The sequence below is a fragment of the Euprymna scolopes genome, chromosome 3 (genome assembly GCF_053919585.1).
Source record: "Euprymna scolopes isolate OS-2025 chromosome 3, ASM5391958v1, whole genome shotgun sequence".
NCBI classification, from domain to species: Eukaryota; Metazoa; Mollusca; class Cephalopoda; order Sepiida; family Sepiolidae; genus Euprymna; species Euprymna scolopes.
In genome coordinates this window covers 84750557-84769042 of record NC_136484.1, presented here as the reverse complement: position 1 = coordinate 84769042, position 18486 = coordinate 84750557, and the positions used below count along the sequence as shown (strand labels likewise).

General features: G+C 35.4%; 1 protein-coding gene across 1 annotated transcript in view; it reads left to right on the top strand.

The window, feature by feature from the left end:
- Positions 1-18486, top strand: part of LOC145256835 (glycine receptor subunit alphaZ1-like) — a 168184-nt gene that overhangs the window by 82391 nt on the left and 67307 nt on the right. The window lies entirely within an intron of this gene.

The window sequence follows — 18486 nt, the reverse complement described above, 5'->3', positions numbered from 1 at the left end:
ATGACACTATAAATCTAATATTCCAAAGATGACACTATAAATATAATATTCCAAAGATGACACTATAAATATAATATTCCAAAGATGACACTATAAATCTAATATTCCAAAGATGACACTATAAATATAATATTCCAAAGATGACACTATAAATATAATATTCCAAAGATGACACTATAAATATAATATTCCAAAGATGACGCTATAAATATAATATTCCAAAGATGACGCTATAAGTATAATATTCCAAAGATGGTGCTATAAATATAATATTCCAAAGATGACACTATAAATATAATATTCCAAAGATGACACTATAAATTGAAAATGTCAAAATTTAGATATAGACAGTCTTGCATAGTTTTTGGGTCATGGACAATGTCAGAACGTATGTTAAAAGACATGGATTGAATGTCTCTGGAGATTCCATCTCAGTAGCCTCATGAAAATGGAATATGGAGGAGGATAGGGCCAGTATCCAGAAAGGCCCATTTCAATCTATCAACCAATACAGTCTCTTTTGTATAAAAATGTTTGAATACAAAATCTCTGTTTGTGCAAGCAAGGTGGTTTTTCGCTGTATCAACCACATGACTCCATGCTACAATGTTTTTAGGAATTACGGAGTTAATATTTTGTTGACGGGGATTCATCAGCAGAAGGTTGCTAAAATAGTATCTTGATCTGTCTATTTATTGATCCATATCAATTGCAGAGCAATTTGAAAGAATGAACATCTGACTAGTTAATGTTAATGAAATTCCATAACTGGGTGTTGCGTGTAAAGTAGCTTTAAGTTGATGATGAAGGGGCTAGATCATATCATTGGTAGGTGATAATTTGTATGACCGCATCGGTAACATCATCTAACTGCCACCCATATTCATCTGTAAATTTTTGAAATTCTTGACCTCGAAATGTTGAGCCATTAGCAGTTAATATTTCGAGTGGAGGACCACATTAACAAAAGACGGATTTTAATTGACATATAAAGTTTGAGATATCATGTTGAGTCAACACTTCAGGTCACAGTTTGGCAATATCAGAAAATGTCTGCTATCATAAGGTGTTACGTCCAAACATAACTGATACAAGCTGCAATCCACCTCAAACTTCCTTTTTACTACCAGGTCAATATCAGATCAACTCTTCGCCCGATCGTATGGCTGCCTTCATAGTTTCAGGATACACTTTTTTCATCAGTTAAGATAGCGAAAGATTAAATCCCTGTCCTACTATATCAATTGATATCTTCGGCACTAGAGTCAACTTATTAGCCTGATTTTGCTCTGATGAAATCAGAGTAATGTCAATCTTTAAGCTGTATTCATCAAGTAGACAATCTTCAAGCTATATTTATCCAGTCGCCTTCATACTTCATCTTACTTGCAGCTTTAGTCTTATTATATGGCATTCCAGACAGAGTGCCGGTCAACCAGTGATACACACACAATAAGTTAGATGCAGAGATGTACGATGTTGGCTTGCCACTGTAATACAAGATTGGCTTGCCACTGTGATGCAAGATTAAGGCCTTTTAGTGTAGCATCAAGTTCTATCAAATTTATATGCTCGGCATCATTTGTCTAATGAATAATGCATTCTTTATAAAGTTCAGTACCAAATGGTTCAAGTATGCATCTTATAAAGTTCAGTACCAAATGGTTCAAGTATGCATCTTATAAAGTTCAGTACCAAATGGTTCAAACATCACACCTGTTGTCAAAGAACTCAGGTCAACCAAAACATTCGATTCCTGTCCAGATACAAACCATCATTTTTACTCTAGTAAACGTTTAAATCATCATTTGTTTGATAGAATCGTCATCCACTACATCGTTCATTTTTACTGCATTCACTCATTCTTTTACTCCAGTGCTGTTCGAAGCTACAGACAGGTAAATGTTATTCCAAATAGAAAACGTGATGTGGTATGCTAACACACTAGGTAACTCTGGAACTGGGCTCCCTCGCTTTCATTGCAAAGTATTGACCGCCCCCCGCCATCCGAGAGTAAAGCTGTTTTCAGGACTGCCAGCAACCACTGTAAGAGTAATAAAAAATGCAAGAGAGCTATATGCTAAGTCCGTTAAATCCAAAGTAGCTGAGCAGCGGCTTCGTTCCCACCAGTTTTGGCAAATAACAAACAGGATCCTAAACAGAAGCGTGCGCTTTATCCCAACCATCATTAATGGACCTGAGGTTATCTCGTCAGCACCAGACAAGGCCAAACTATTTGCCAAGAACTTTGCAACCACTTTGCGACAAAGGCCATCAACTCCCCGTATTTCCTCCTATAATAGACAACACGCTATGCAACATACAATACCTGTGTGTGAGGTCGCCAAGCTAATCAAGAACCTTGATTGCAGTAAAGCAACTGGCCCTGGCGGCATTCCAATTATAGTGTTGAAAAAGCTTCAACCAGAACTTGCCCCCATACTTACAAAACTGTTTAAGCATTGCCTTAAGGAGAAGTGCTTTCCAACACCCTGGAAAACCTTATCAATATGCCCTGTATTTAAGAATTCAGGTGATAAGTCATGTCCCTCTGTGTTTTTTTTTGTTTTTTTTTTTTTGCTGTTTACCAGCCCATTTAACTGCATGTGCATGTGCGAAGCACGAAATTCATGCGGAGAAGCAAATGCACGAGAAGTGGTTAGATAATCTTTTTAGATTAGAAGGCACCTTCACGTATTGTGAACACCGATTGAAGAGATAAAGTCGTTAAATTTAGAAAGAATTATTCATTTACGAACATCACTGAACTGAAGTTTGAAATAAATGTAAGAAACTCTCAGAGTTTTGTATATACGAAAAGTTGATATTGTTCAGTAAACTTATTCAATAATAATGGAGTTGAGAATAAATTTCAAATGATTCTGCTTTCACGCCATGTTCTTACTTGACCGTTTGGAGACGGACACCATAATCCTAACTCAGTACAAGAGTTACGTCCGTCTTGTCTTTTCGTGTTTTCGTGTATTAATAAAGAAAAAGAACAAGTTTACTTCAACATTTTTAGATATCAAATCGAAACTGATGTTAGCAGAGATAAGCAACAGATAATTGTATTAAATTTAAGTAGTGGTCTTGCCATTTTAAGGGGGCCTAAAGCAAAAGTGGAAACATGATTATAAATTACTATATTGTCCAATTTCTACTGTAGACTCTTAAACCCTTATCCTCGAGTTGTCTCTTGGCCTTGATAAGTGGTGATGCCTATGTAAAAAAAAAAAAAAATTACCGAATATTGAATTAGTATTTGATGACACAACTGGGATTACATAAATTAAATCGCATGACAACTTATAGAATCAACAACTGTATATTTTATAGAGATGGGAACTTGTGCCAATGGTCAATTACAATTGTAAGATCATCGTGTGTGTGTGTGTGTGTGTGTGTGTGTGTGTGTGTGTGTGTGTGTGTGTGTGTGTGTGTGTGTGTGTGTGTGTGTGTGTGTGTGTGTGTGTGTGATAAGGGAAATGAAAGTTGAAGACTCATTCATTTAATCAGCCCAAATTCCCGATGGAAGTCAAGTAATGTCTTTTTTAAATATCACTGTGCCATTCGGGTTCTGCAAACCAACCAATAATGTTTGAAATGACCAAATAAGATACAATTAGTGAAATAAAGAATAAAGAGAGAAATGAGTGGATTTCGAATAGATTTATATTGTTTTATCTCTCACTCGGTCAATTTTACACACACACACACACACTCTCTCTCTCTCTCTCTCTCTCTCTCTCTCTCTCTCTCTCTCTCTCTCTTTTTCGCTCTTTTCTATCTCTCTCTTTTTATCTATTTTTTTAAAGCTGATTTATTAATTTTATTTTTTATTTTATTATTTTGCGTTTAAAATCGAGGGTAATTTTTAAAAATTTATTTTCAATAATTTTCATTTTTAAGAAACGTTTATTTTTTTGTTATTTTTGTTTTTTGTGGTGATCCGTTTCTTTCTGTTTTAACCCCATGTATTTAGTAATTTTTCTTTTATTAACAATAGAACAAAAGGTAGACATATGTTTGAAGCAAAAATAGAAATTTTCTACGACGATGATTTCATAAGTTTTTTTTTAAACATTCTTTATGAAAAAGTGATTAACAAACTTCAAACTTCGTATATGGCCTAAACAAATACAAACAATTTTATAAATTGATAAATTTATGAATTTTACTCCAAAATAAATCAGTTTTTTTATTTTTAAACGCCGCTGCCCGGGGGTGGTATGGGGAAAGAGAAAAATAATTTTAAATAATGTTCTCATTTACTTGTATCCCTAGGAGGAGGGCAGAGTTAGTCAGACACAAAGTCACTTTTTAATAGAATACGCTGGATTGGGAGAAAATTTAAAGTGCCTCAGTCTAGAAGGAATTCTCATTTACTGACCGGGAATAGAACAGCAGAAATGTAGTATCAAAACAGAAGCTACATTTTTCAAGATCTGTTTACGATTATATTTTATGTGGTTATAAAAATACAGGCATTTACCTTCTCCATTTTTTGTTTCTAATAATTATGATGACATAACTCAGGGATTTTAAAAAAAAAAAACCTTTCTTTTTGAAGGGGGATATTTACGTTTTGTTACACGACAATTCTCTCATACATTACCTGCTCCTTTTTTGTTCAGAAAATTTATTCGGTGTTTCCCAGGATTTATTATTATAATTATACCATAGCAAGTGTGTTTAAATGCAGCAATACAGCATTGCCCGTGAATCAGATTTCCTTCGTAATTTTTATTATATAAAATATATTTTTTTTTAGCATATATGATATCCTATTTTTTTTATTTTTTTTAACATTCTTTACGAAAAAGTGATTAACAAACTTCAAACTTCAAGCGTATATGGCCTAAACAAATACAAACGATTTCATAAATTGATAAATCTTTTGTTTTTGTTTTTTTGGAGGGGGGTGATCCGTTTCTTTTTGTTTTAAAACAATGTATTTAATAATTTTCTTTTATTAAAGAAATTAAAGGTTTTCTTTCTGTCGAACAAAAAGTAAACATACGTTTCAAGCAAAAATAAACTATTTTATTTTAAATAATGCGCATACAAAATTGTAATTTATTTTCTCATTCTTTTAAAACAGAAATTTGCTACAACGATGTAATTCTGTAAGAAATTTCTTTCCTACCCACTCAATTTCCTCCCTGCAGAAGCAAATGAATTCCGCAAACAAAAGCCATACCTTTAAACTCAAAATTTATTCACAAGTAACAGCAATGAAAGTTCTTTGGTTCTGGTAAGTCCTTTTGCAAAACAGTGGTCCGATTTGCTCCCATACGCATGGAGCCTTTAGTTCAAATTCCTATTGCTGGAATGTTAGTTCGTTGTTCCTTTGGAAGGATCCATGAATGTTCATTGTAAACTCGGCGGGAATGATGACGCCTATAATCAGGCATAATGTGAACCCCTTGGGACTCAAGAAGAAATGAGATAAGATTGAATATTTGGACAATAAACATGACGAACAGTTTCTTGAATGTCATCCTTGATTTGAATAGATTCAGCAATATAAGTTGTCTCTGCTTGTAGAGCTGTGTCCTTCGTTGACCGATGTTTGGTGTCCATGAAGAAATTGTCCTGGCTCCCTAGAGAGAGAACCGCTGTGGTTTGAGTCTATCCCGTTCCCGTGTTTTTCTTAGACTGAAAATAAACGCATGAATACAAAAAAGGCGCCAAGTCAAATCACCTGACACATTCAAATTTAAGCCAATCACAGAACGGCTACTAGAGTTTTATGACCGGCCTAAAAGAAAGATGGCGGTTGTATATGGAATTTCTCACACACTGCCAAGGAGGAGAGGAAAAATAGATAATCATTACTTTTTCCCAATATAAGTTAATTAATAAAACGGTCGGATAAGCGACGAATAGCAAGTTATTCCAATAAACATAAGTCTTAACTTGGACAATTTTATAATTTCAATATGTTTTAATTCAGTAAATTTCTTATCCTTAATATGTTTATTGACAATTTAAACTGAGATTCAAAAATTATAACTTCAATTCAGTTAAACTTTCTGCCAAGGAGGAGAGGAAAAAGTAATGAATAATCATTACTTGTTCCCAATACAAGTTAATTACAACTTTAATTCAATTAAATTGTTTTAATATTAATATGTCTGTTGTCAATCTTCAAGTTAAACATCAAAATTCTAATGCATCCAGACATTAGCTAATTTCCACTATATAGACTGATTTTTTAAGGAATGAACCTGTTAGCACCACTATATAGACCGATTTTTTAAGGAATGAACCTGTTAGCACCCATCCTATTTGGAGGGTCAGGGCATAATTCAGCATCATAATTATTAATAAGCAAACAAGGTTGATATCCTGTTTGAAGAAAATGATTTGAAGTTAAAATACTAAAGTCTTTGTTGGCAGAAGCAGGAGCTTCATCCTTACAACTAGAACAAAACCACTCTCCTAAAGTATCTTGCTGATTAACTTCTACGCAGCTGAAATGGTACTAGCTATCACAGGAATTGCAGCACACCATTGGCGATGTTCCATCATTAGGAACAGAACAGGTTGGACAGAAAAAGGAACCGCCTTCTTCTATAAACTCAGTTGATGCAATATCATCATTACCCTTAATTTCCAAGGACAAGATTTTTTAAGGAATGAACCTGTTAGCACCCATCCTTAAGAATAACCGCAGAACGAACATTAATGTCACGTCCAGTAATTAATTTGATTATATTACCAAGATTCCAAAATTGTTTGGTTTTATTGGGAGTCTAAGTAAGTACTATCTCGCCAACAGATAACTTGGGGGTACAATTTCTCCCGATTTTGGCATCAACTTCTCTTAATGACAAAAGGAAATCATTATGCCAGATACAATTGAATTTTTCAACAAATTTATTCCTCATTTCGAGGGAATGTAATAAGGCAGTCCTATTTGGAGGGTCAGGGCATAATTCAGCATCATAATTATTAATAAGCAAACAAGGTTGATATCCTGTTTGAAGAAAATGATTTGAAGTTAAAATACTAAAGTCTTTGTTGGCAGAAGCAATATAAGTGAGGGGTCTGTCATTTATTGCCTTTTGCACATCAGGAAGTGCAATCAGAAATTCAAAATAATCCAAATTTCTTCTGCCTAACAGTTTCCTCAAACATTGTTTGACAGTTTTAATTAGTCTCTCTCAGGCTCCCCCTGCCAGCCAGAGTAAAGGAGAATAGTTCGATGGATGTTGTGTATGGATTTAAATTGTTCCTTCAATTCGATTCGAGCACGTTCGATAACAATATTATGGACGCAACAAAAGATTTCGCGTTATCGGAATATACATGCGTAGGGATACCAAATAAATTGGTAAACCTAACAATGGCCAGCATAAAAGAGCGGGTGCTCATATCCGGCAATAATTCCAAGTGAATTGCGTGCAAAGAGTAATATGTGCATTTTAAATTCTACTCTTCCAACTTTTATAGAAAATTGACCGGTGAAATCCACACCGATTTGTTTCAATGGGCGAACAAAGTTCACCCAATGAGCAGGTAATATTGACCATGTAGGTCTGTTACAAGGCAGAGCATTTATTTTTTTTTTACATACGGTGCAAGTATGCACAAAAGCTTTTACGGCTTGTCTCCCCTGAGGGATCCAAACCCCAGAAAGCCTTAACTTACTGAGGGTTGAATTAACCTCCATGTGGCAACAGTTAAGATGAGCTTCCCTAATTGCCAGTTTTGTTAAATAATGATTTTTTCCCAACAAAAGGGGAAACTTTACCTTGAAGGGCAGAATATCAGAATTCTGTATCCTACCTCTGGTTCTAATCAACCCATCTTTATCAAGAAATAACCCTAAGGCAGTTACCCTAGGGGGAGGCACTTTACTGGAAGGTTGTTTCAAGTAACCTAGTTCATGAGAGAAGGCCTCCATTTACATATTAGCAAATAGCAATAATTTGGCCCTATTAAAATTGTCAGCACTATGGTGACATAACAAATCATAAAATTTCAACACTTTTTCTAAGACGCTGATTGCTAAGCTGGAATACCTTGTAATATCCAACAGGAAGGTATTTTCAGAAGGACGTGTCTCCTGAGAGTACAAATGTGATGCAATTTTTTTATTAGTTTCGTTTAGACAAGGTAAGGCTGAGATTGGCCAATCAATGCCATCTCTATTGAGCCGTTCCGGGCCATACATCCAGAAATTGAATAACTGGGAAAATTTAGAAGTATTGATACCTCTAGTTAAAAGATCTGCCGGATTTTCCGACGAAGAAACATATTTTAATTTTGGTAGAACGCCAAATTTAATATTAATATCTTCTGAAAATGTTTTGATCTCTGCGATCTTGTTTTCGATGAATATATTTTTCTTGGATCCTTTACCGTTCAGGACCCACGAGAGGGCAGCTTGGAAATTAGACGTCAGGAAAAAATTATCAATGTTAAGGGATTCCACAGCACCCAAAACTTGAGGGGCTACCTTAAGAGCTAAAAACATAGCCAATAGTTCCAAAGTGGGAAGTGATTCCCCTTTAATTAGGGCCACTCTGGCCTTTGCAAACAACAGAGAACAATTCGCTCCCTGTTTTGCATACAGGGTGAATCCGTACGCGTTTTTCGATGTGTCACAGAAAAAATAAATTTGACAGACTGATTTTCTGACAATACGCGCATGGGAAATTCAAACTTCCCCAAGTCATTTAGATCTTTGGCATGGGTTTGCCACAGCTTATTGATCTCTTCAGATATTCGCTCATCCCACGACAACTTGCTTTTCCAGATCGAGCTGACAATGATCTTCCCCTGTATCGTGATGGGGAGAAGCATAGATAAAGGGCCATATACTCCTGATATTTACGAAAGAATCCCCCGTTTGGTATTGACCTCAGGGTCCACTAAAGTGGGAGAAAGTTTGAACGTGTCCCGAATAGGATCATATAGGTATCCCAATACCTTCTCAAAGGCTGGGAAGGGAGAAGAAATAGTTTCATCCGCCAATATTTTATCTTGTATCTTAAAACAGTTAGAATTGCAGGATCGCAAATCGAATCCTGCCTCTAACAATCTGCTACGAACATTGTTATAAACAAGTAAAGGAAAAAACAAGTGGTGACAAGATTATCCACATAAAAATTGTTGGAAATAGCATGCAATGCTGCATCTTTTGCATATTTTTCCGCATAAAATTTCAAAATGAAGTTCAGAATGAAGGGGCTAGCATTGAACCCAAATATAATTGTTTTGTACCTGTAAGTACATAATTTGTCAACCCTTTTTTAAGGAAAAACCAAAATCTGTTTTTATCCTCTTCCGATTTAAGGTGAATTTGTAAGCAGGCCTTCCTTATATCACCTAGAAGGACATATTCGTTTTTCCTGGATCTCAGCAATAAGTCCAATAATTTAGCAGATAAGTTCACGCCCATGTAGGCAGCGTCATTAATCGACGTCCCCTCTCAATGTTTCAGGGAGCAGTTAAATACAGGACGAATTTTTGTCGTCACTCCAGTTCCCTTCTTAATAACGAGTCTATGAGGAACACAAATATAATCTTCATAATTCCCAGGCGGGACAAAAAACTGCCCACTATTCCACATTCCCCATGATCCTCAAACACTTGGTGGTACTCATTATACATTCCTTTCCTTTCTAAGGACTCTGCCACTCTCTCCATTACCTTTAAGGAAGTCACAAAGTTACTTTTTACCAGTGGGATCCTATCATGATACCACGGTAAATTTACATATTTCCCCTCGATGGAGCTTTCAAACTCTTCTATCTTTTCCTTGTCCACAGCCAATAACTTAACTTCTTCATCAATTCCTAATGAGTCGAGACTGAGCAACTTCTCTACTCCACGTTCAACTGCAGATTCGAAGAAGAAAGGCTTCAATCCATCCTCATAAGAGAGTGTTGGATTTAGAACAGAATTGATTAAATAACTATTGCATTGAGGGAGGGACTTCACAACACAATTAAAGGGAGGCGAATCTACCTTATTCAGATTTTTATTAAAAAAATGTCGGCTCTCGCCAAACGGAATTATGAAATTTCCATGTCGCCATGCATTTCCATTAAGACACTCAACTAATCTGAGATTATCTAATTTACTCAGAAGGTCCAAACCAATAATCCCCTTAATGGGAGTTTCGTTTAAATTCTTATAACCGGGACAGAGCCGGAAACCTTCTTGAGACAAGTTATTGACAACTATCAAAATTATCAACTTCGAATTTTAAATTCAAATCTCTGGAAAATAACGCCGCAAATTTGAAGGGATTTTGATCACCTAATTTTATAAATATATTGTACTCCTGCAATATCAAGGAGTCACTGCCAATCAACGTGTTCACAGCCATATCGACCTTCTTGTGGTTTATGGTTTTAGCAGAACACAATTTAAATAGAATTTCCTGGGCGAAAAACGAACGTTTACTCCCAGTATTAATCAAACAGAAGAAATAAATCGGTCGTTCATGTGCTTTCATTGATATTCTAATATCGAGAAAAATACTGTTCTGTGGTTCAGAATATGTTGTTCGGCCCACAAACGACTTATTTCCTTTAGGACACATGACACTAAAATTGCTTTTCAACCCACAGACCGCACATGGGTAAGGAAATCCCTTACTTCCACGACAAACTGCATCTGAGTGTTCATCCAGACACCGAGTACATAATTTTAACTGTTTGGCCCTTCGGCATTTCGCCTCGAAGGAAGGAAATTTAATCTCTTAATCGAATGATCTGTAGCTTCGCACAGCTTAGATAATAAAGTAACCTTCACCTTACGTGGGGAAGAAGACGGCATATTGGATTTCATCTTAGGTGAAGAAGGCGCCAATTTTGGCGCGCAAATATCCCGCCAAATATCAAGCGAAGCGGTTAATAAATATTCCGTAATTTCAAACACATGGGACATAATATTATTCAGAGAAGGGAACCTTTTACCACTTCTACTCATCAATTCTCTTCTTATAACATTAAGGCATTTAGCAAATAATATGTGGGCTATCAATGCCCCTGAGGTCCCACCCACAGCAAAAAAATCAGTCCCATAGGACTTGTCAAGTTCGGTCAAATCTCTCTTAATTTTTTCAAGAAACAACTTAAAATTTTTAAAAATCCGTTATAAGAGACGGAGGAGGAATAATTTCCTAAAAAACCCGGTTTTTAATCAAATCAGGGTTTAAATATTTTTCCCTTAACAATTTTAGGGCTCTACATCATAATTATCTGATGTTACATCTAGACTAGAGATTATATTAAATGCATCCCCATCTAGTTTTGATTTAAGCACTAACAGTCTGTCAGCTTTATTTAAACTATCAGTGCAAAATTCGAATTTGTTCTGAAATGTTCTGAACGAAAATTTATCATCTATGGACATTCCGGAAAACCTCGGACAGTCCAATTGCATTTTTACAGGCATAAAACCATCGAAGCTTGCATAACTTAAGGTGCATCTAATTTTAATTTTAACGAAAGCAATTTTTCTTTGATTTCCGAAATCTCGTAAAGATGCAATTTCTCCTCTTCTGAAATCTTGATTAGAATTTGGTCTATAATGCAAGTTATCAGGTCATCCATGTTCCTTAACCAAACTCTAATTACTGCTTCTCGGGACTTTAAAAATTAGGTGAAGGGTCATTAACTTCAAACCACTTTACCGCACTATCAATGCAAAACCTTTTGGTTCCTTTAGGGGCATATTCTTCCCTTGAGAACAATTAATAAAATAACCGAGATATAATTATCTGCAAATATTAAGGTGGCGAAAACTGCCAATGTTATTCCTAAACGGAATTATGTAATCACAAATAAACAGGCTAACGAAATGGCCGCCAGTGATTAATTTACCCCAAAATTAGGATTAATGCTCTAAGAAATATGATCGAGTTACACATTTATAACCGAATTCGAAATTCCCGAGCTACCAATGATGACTAACAAGTATCTGGGGGGGGGGGGTATTAAACCCTTTCCTGTCCTCTAAAGATTTTTTAATAATAAAATTTCAACTCACATTATCATTTGAAAACTGAAAACAGCAGCACAAATAATTAATATACATTAAACATAGCATCACAATTACAAAACAACATTAGCAATCTCAATTTAAACACGCTAACGAAATGGCCGCCAGCAATTAATCTCAATTTAAATTAATCAATGATTTAAAATCAAATTAATATCCAATGCGTGCAATAAACACATTCAAAGTGTGACTTTTACAATTAACATTTAAATTGCGGAAAAAAATCATTAACGGTTTCTTTATTTCTGTGTGTGTTTTTTTTTTACGTCTACAGAATTTAAACCAAAGTTTTTTGTTTTTTTTAATTTAGTCACGTATATATATATATATATATATATATATATATATATATATATATATATATATATATGTGTGTGTGTTTTACAAACCCCAACCACCCTAACAAAACCTCACTAACCTCCCAATATCTAGATCTAATCCAAAATAATCTTACAGTAACCATTACGTGGGAAATCCTAAAAAAATCTAACGTATGTAAATCTTCAGACTCCCCATGCCTCCTCTGCTTGAACTAAAAACTTTTTATATTCAGTTTTAAAGATAGAAACAAATTAATAAATAAAAGCATGAAACCACCATAAATTGCCTGCACTACAAATCCCACCTCCTTAGCAATTATACACCTTTCTGAAACATCCCCTAGACAGCATCCTCTTTAGAACCGCTGAATAATAATACACACAATACACCCATCTACCGCAGACACCCAACTACTGTAACATCAACACAACTAAACCCCCTTACTCAACTCTCCCCATATCCTATATTACCCTACCCATTTACACATTCATCAACCCATGAATCCTACTACCCCCAACCCACTTACCAATTACAACTAAAACTCCACACATTTATATGAATGTACATACGTGGCAACTTGTATAGATATCTGTATGTATGTATGTATGTATATATATATATATATATATATATATATATATATATATATATATATATATATATATATATAAGTACTTTGTGGATATGCCAGAAACACTACTATATTTAACGCACCTACTTACTTGTCTATGTGCGCGCATGTATCTTCACATCCATGTGTATGTGCGAGCATGATTGGACCTATGTATGTATCCCTGTCTGTGTTTATGTTTATTTCTCTATATACGCGGGCATGATTATATGTAATCATGGGTCGTATATATGCATATATATATATTTGTATGTATATGTCTGCATACACATGTATCTGTATGCATGCATCTGCTGTCCTAGTGACTATGTGTATATGCGTATCTATGTATATGCGCATGAGTGGGCGTATATGTACAGATGTAGCTATGCCTGGATTTATATGCATATATGTATCTGTATGTATGTGTATGCCTATACCCACAACACACTTCACACTGAAAATAAAGTTAAGCATAGCCACTGTACAAAGCAACATGTTATGTATATGAACCTAATAGTTAACTTTTAAACCTTTATACCCCATTTAACCCCCCCCTCTTTTTTTCCTAGAAACTCTAAAATAATCCCCATCCAATAAGCAAAGCAAATCAATACAGACCCCTAAAAATTAAATCAACAACATGCATTTCGAACATAACTTCAACATGTTCACCTAACCTTGCATTATCTACACCCGCTTATTTATCCTTTATCTATTCATTCATTTATCTACCCTAACTTTACTTACTCAGCATAAATATACGCATCTCTGTGTATATATCTGTATATATGTCTGTATGTGTATGTATGTTTATAGTTTTATGAATATGTATACTTGTATAATTGTATATGCTTATATATATATAACCCCCTCAGTATTAACTAAATTAAACCATGTACTCACTTATTTATTTATTATTATTATTATTATTATTATTATTATTATTATTATTATTATTATTATTTATTTATCCTAACTTTACTTTATTTACTTGGTATAGATGTATACATGCAGGTATGCGTATGTATATATATATATATATCTATAGGATTGATATGTAGTTTGCTTGAAGCATTGTGTGGGATAGGTATGTAGTAGAGATTTAGAAGGCTGTCACAATGCGAGGAGTGAATTATAGTCGTTGTTGGTAAGAGGAGACGAGAACAAGTGGCGATTTACAAATCAACAAGTACATACATACATTTTATATATACATATATTTATTCAGTTGGTATTGGTAAATTCCCTTTTCAAATCGTAAGCGTAACAGATCGATTCAAAGCATGCTAGATGATGGAGCGGAAATTGGGTAGCTATGTGGGACCTCGGAGAAAATGTGAGTAGGGGATTTATGTATGGTAATTAACATGTTTATAATTTTATTTGTCTTTTTTTGGGGGGGTTGTAATTGTTGCTTTAGCGTGAGCTTTTTTAAATTTTGTATGTTCTCTGTTTTGTTTTAATCATTATTACTATATTTATTTTTTTCTGCTGGTGTGTGCAGTGTCTGCGTTTATCTGGGTCACGTAAGTCGCTAGTGGTCTGTGTCTGGTCAGCTATTGAAGTGTAGGGGTGGGATGTGAGTGAGGAAGGGGGGTGGGATGCGGGGTGATTCGGCAGCTGGGTGTTTAGGTTAGTGTTGCCAGGAGTAGGAAGATAGGTGGGGAGGGGGGAATTGGGATGACATTCCTTAGGAGTTGTTAATTTATTTATTTCCATGAGATTATAGGTGGTAGTAGATTTTTTTTTTTTTTGCTAGCTATATTTTAATTTTTTTTTCTCTTTTTTTTAAATATATGCTGCTGTTTTTATTTATTAAATCTCTTTTATTATATTATTATTCGTTTATTTATTTATATATTTTTTTCATATATATATAATTTATATGGGAGGGGCTTGTAGTAATGTCCTATCTGGATAGTGAGTTGGGCAGTGAGCGGTGTGTAGTGGTGTATCTGTTCTAATGGGTTATAGTCGTAATGGTAAGTATACAGACTAGAATGCTCCGCCTGCGGAAAATTCTACATGGGCAGCACCACGAGACCCCATACATATAAGAGTCAAGGAACACACACAAACACAAGCATCATCATTCCGCAAACACCTCAACACCTGCAGAAACACTAATACATCTATTAAAGTCGATATTTTAACCACAGAACGCAATATTCGGAATCTTCGCATTAAAGAATCCTTACTAATATCCAAATTACGGCCAGAACTCAACAACAGACTGGAGCTTCATTCATTATATAATTTTACATACGGCTCCCACCTAAGACTTACCATTACGACCATAACCCATTAGAACAGATACACCACTACACACCGCTCACAGCCCAACTCACTATCCAGATAGGACATTACAATAATTCCCTCCCATATAAATTATATATATATATATATATATATATATATATATATATATATATATATATAAACAAATAATAATATGATAAAAGAAATTTAATATATAAAAGCAGCAGCATATATTAAAAAAAAGAGAAAAAAATATATAGCTAGCAAAAAAAAATCTACTACCACCTATAATCTCATGGAAATAAATAAATTAACAACTCCTAAGGAATGTCATCCCAATTCCCCCCTCCCCACCTATTTTCCTACTCCTGGCAACACTAACCTAAACACCCAGCTGCCGACTGAGAGCGCATCACCCCGCACCCCACCTCCCCTCCTCTCCCACATCCCACCCCTACACTTCAATAGCTGACCGGACACAGACCACTAGCGACTTACGTGACCCAGATAAACGCAGACACCGCACACACCAGCAGAAAAAAAATATAGTAATAATGATAAAAACAAAATAGAGAACATACAAAATTAAGAAAAGTTCACGCTAAAGCAACAAGTTACAACCCCCCCCCAAAAAAAAGACAAATTAATAGAAATAAATAAAATTATAAAGATGTTAATTACCTAATCATACCATACATAAATCCCCTACTCACATTTGCTTCGAGGCCCCACATAGCTACCCAACTTCCGCTCCATCATCTAGCATGCTTTGAATCGATCTGTTACGCTTACGATTTGAGAAGGGAATTTTTCCGAAATTAATAATGGAATATGTCGCAGACATAACAAGTAAGACATTTTACCAATACAACTGAATAAATATATGTATATATAAAATATATGTATGTACTTATTGATTTGTAAATCGCCACTTGTTCTCGTCTCCTCTTACCAACAACGACTATATTTCACTCCTCGCATTGTGACAGCCTTCTAAATCTCTACTATGCATGTATGGGTATGGATATATTTGTGTATATGTGTATATATATGTGCCTATATAGGTCTGTATATTTATATTTTATAAATATGTATTTTTATGTAATTGTGTATGTGTGTGCATGAGCCCGTGCGTGTGTATGTACTTGTATGTATAAGTCTGTGTATGTGTGCATCTACTTCTTACTGGAGATCTGTATATCCACGTATATGTATATTGATGGGTGTGCGTATGTATATATTTATATATGTGTAAGCATGTATTTATATCTGTATATATATGCGAGTATATACATGTGTACAAGAGTTGCGTGTATGTGTGCGTATGTCTGCATGTAGATCCATGTATGTCTGCATGGGCATTGTTTTCATATGTGTATGCTTATATGTCTACATATTGGTGTGTAATATGTATGTATATGTATTATGCGTTTTTATGCGTGCGTCAACGTCTGTATTAACTCTTAACTGCTTAAAAACAACCCACTATGAAATGAACAGCGACCACGAAAACCGTAAATGAAACATTGTAACTGCCAAACATGACAGCTACACTAACCCTTTTCCCTTGAATTGGTCAAGATCAAAGTGTAGTATCTGTTCTTCAGATGCTGCACTTCCATTTCTTGTTCTCTTTCGGTGGAGGAGAAATCCTTCACGACTGAGATAATTTTTATTTTTGTACCTTTTCTCCACGTTAAAAAACGACCCTGGTGTCTAACTCTGTCCCGTGGGGAGGTATAGTAAATAGGTACACTAACCCTTTTCCCCCTCTCTCCCTCTCTCTCTCTTTCTCTCTCTCTCTCTCTCCTCCCATCTATCTCTCCCTCTCATCTAATTAATATGCCTTATCGAACAAGGAAAAAAAGTAGTCAAAATTTTAGAACCCCAAAATTGAAACTCCTATTTCCCCTTCCTCTCATTATCCCCTCTCTTTTCTCTTTACCATCCTCTCTCCACCACCCCCTCCCTTTATCCACATATCTCCACCTAAGCCTACCTGAATTTTCTACCCCCACACACAATACAACCTAATATATTTTAACCTTCAAAACTGAAATATTGTCATTACCCCCCCTATTATCTCCTACCCCCAAAAACCCCTCCTTTGTCTTTCCCTATTTTTTTTCTCGTATTCTTTCTAACAATTCTGTCTAATACTAACCAACCATTTCTGTAAGGTCTGACGAGGCAGTTAGATCGTAAACACGGTCCAACATCCGAAACATATGTAACCAAACAGATAAAACGGTAATAAAAAAATAAAGCACATACTTGCTCTGCAATAGTATTGAGCACTCTCTTCAGGTTTTTACTAATTACCAGTTTTACCAAATATATATATATATATATATATATATATATATATATATATATATATATATATATATACAGGGTGTCTGAAAAAAATGTACCCACACTTCGAATGACGAGAAATCCTTTATTTATGAACATATGAACATAGAGTGAAATGGAATAGCTTCGAATACAGAAGATAAATGTGATTAAAGAATCATGTTCGAAATTTGTGGACCAACAAACTCCTGAAGCAAGTTAAGGTATCTCTCACCAGTGGCAGTTCCGTTAATAAAAAATGGCCCTATGATGCCCAGTGCGGATATCCCACACCACACTGTTACCCCTGGCAAGTTTACATGGTGTTCAAGTGTTACATGAGGATTTATAGGACTGCAGTACGTGCAATTATGGTGCCATTTAATTTAAAGGTTGCCTCATCGCTCCACACAATTTTGTGGGGAAACTCTGCATCTTCTGCACATTTTGCCAGGTACCATTCACAGAATTCGACTCTCCGGTCAGGATTGTCTTCGTTGAAAGCATGAATTAGTGTTGGAATATAACATTTCCAGTGCAGACGCTTCATGATGCGATGGACGCAATCTTTTGAGATGTGGGTTTCCCGAGCAATTTGTCAAAGTGATTTTTGTGGTGATCGAAACAGTGTTTCCTGCACCTGCTCTTCTTTTCCAGGGTCGTGGATGTCTGAGGTCGTCCAGAATGTTTCTTGTTGGATGGTTCCATCTGCTTCAAATTTCTCTTTGATGCGAGCAATGGTCCGGCGCGTTAGTGGTGGTCTTGCAAATTCCTTTCTGAATCGTCTTTGCACTTCAATGGCGTTTTCTGTCTTCCAATAACATTTCAGGACAAACTTCCTCTCTTCCAAGCTAAGTTGATTTCCTGCCATGCTGTGGTTCACACCTCACACCTGCAACACAAAAAAGACAGCATGTTAGCAAGGGTTAAAG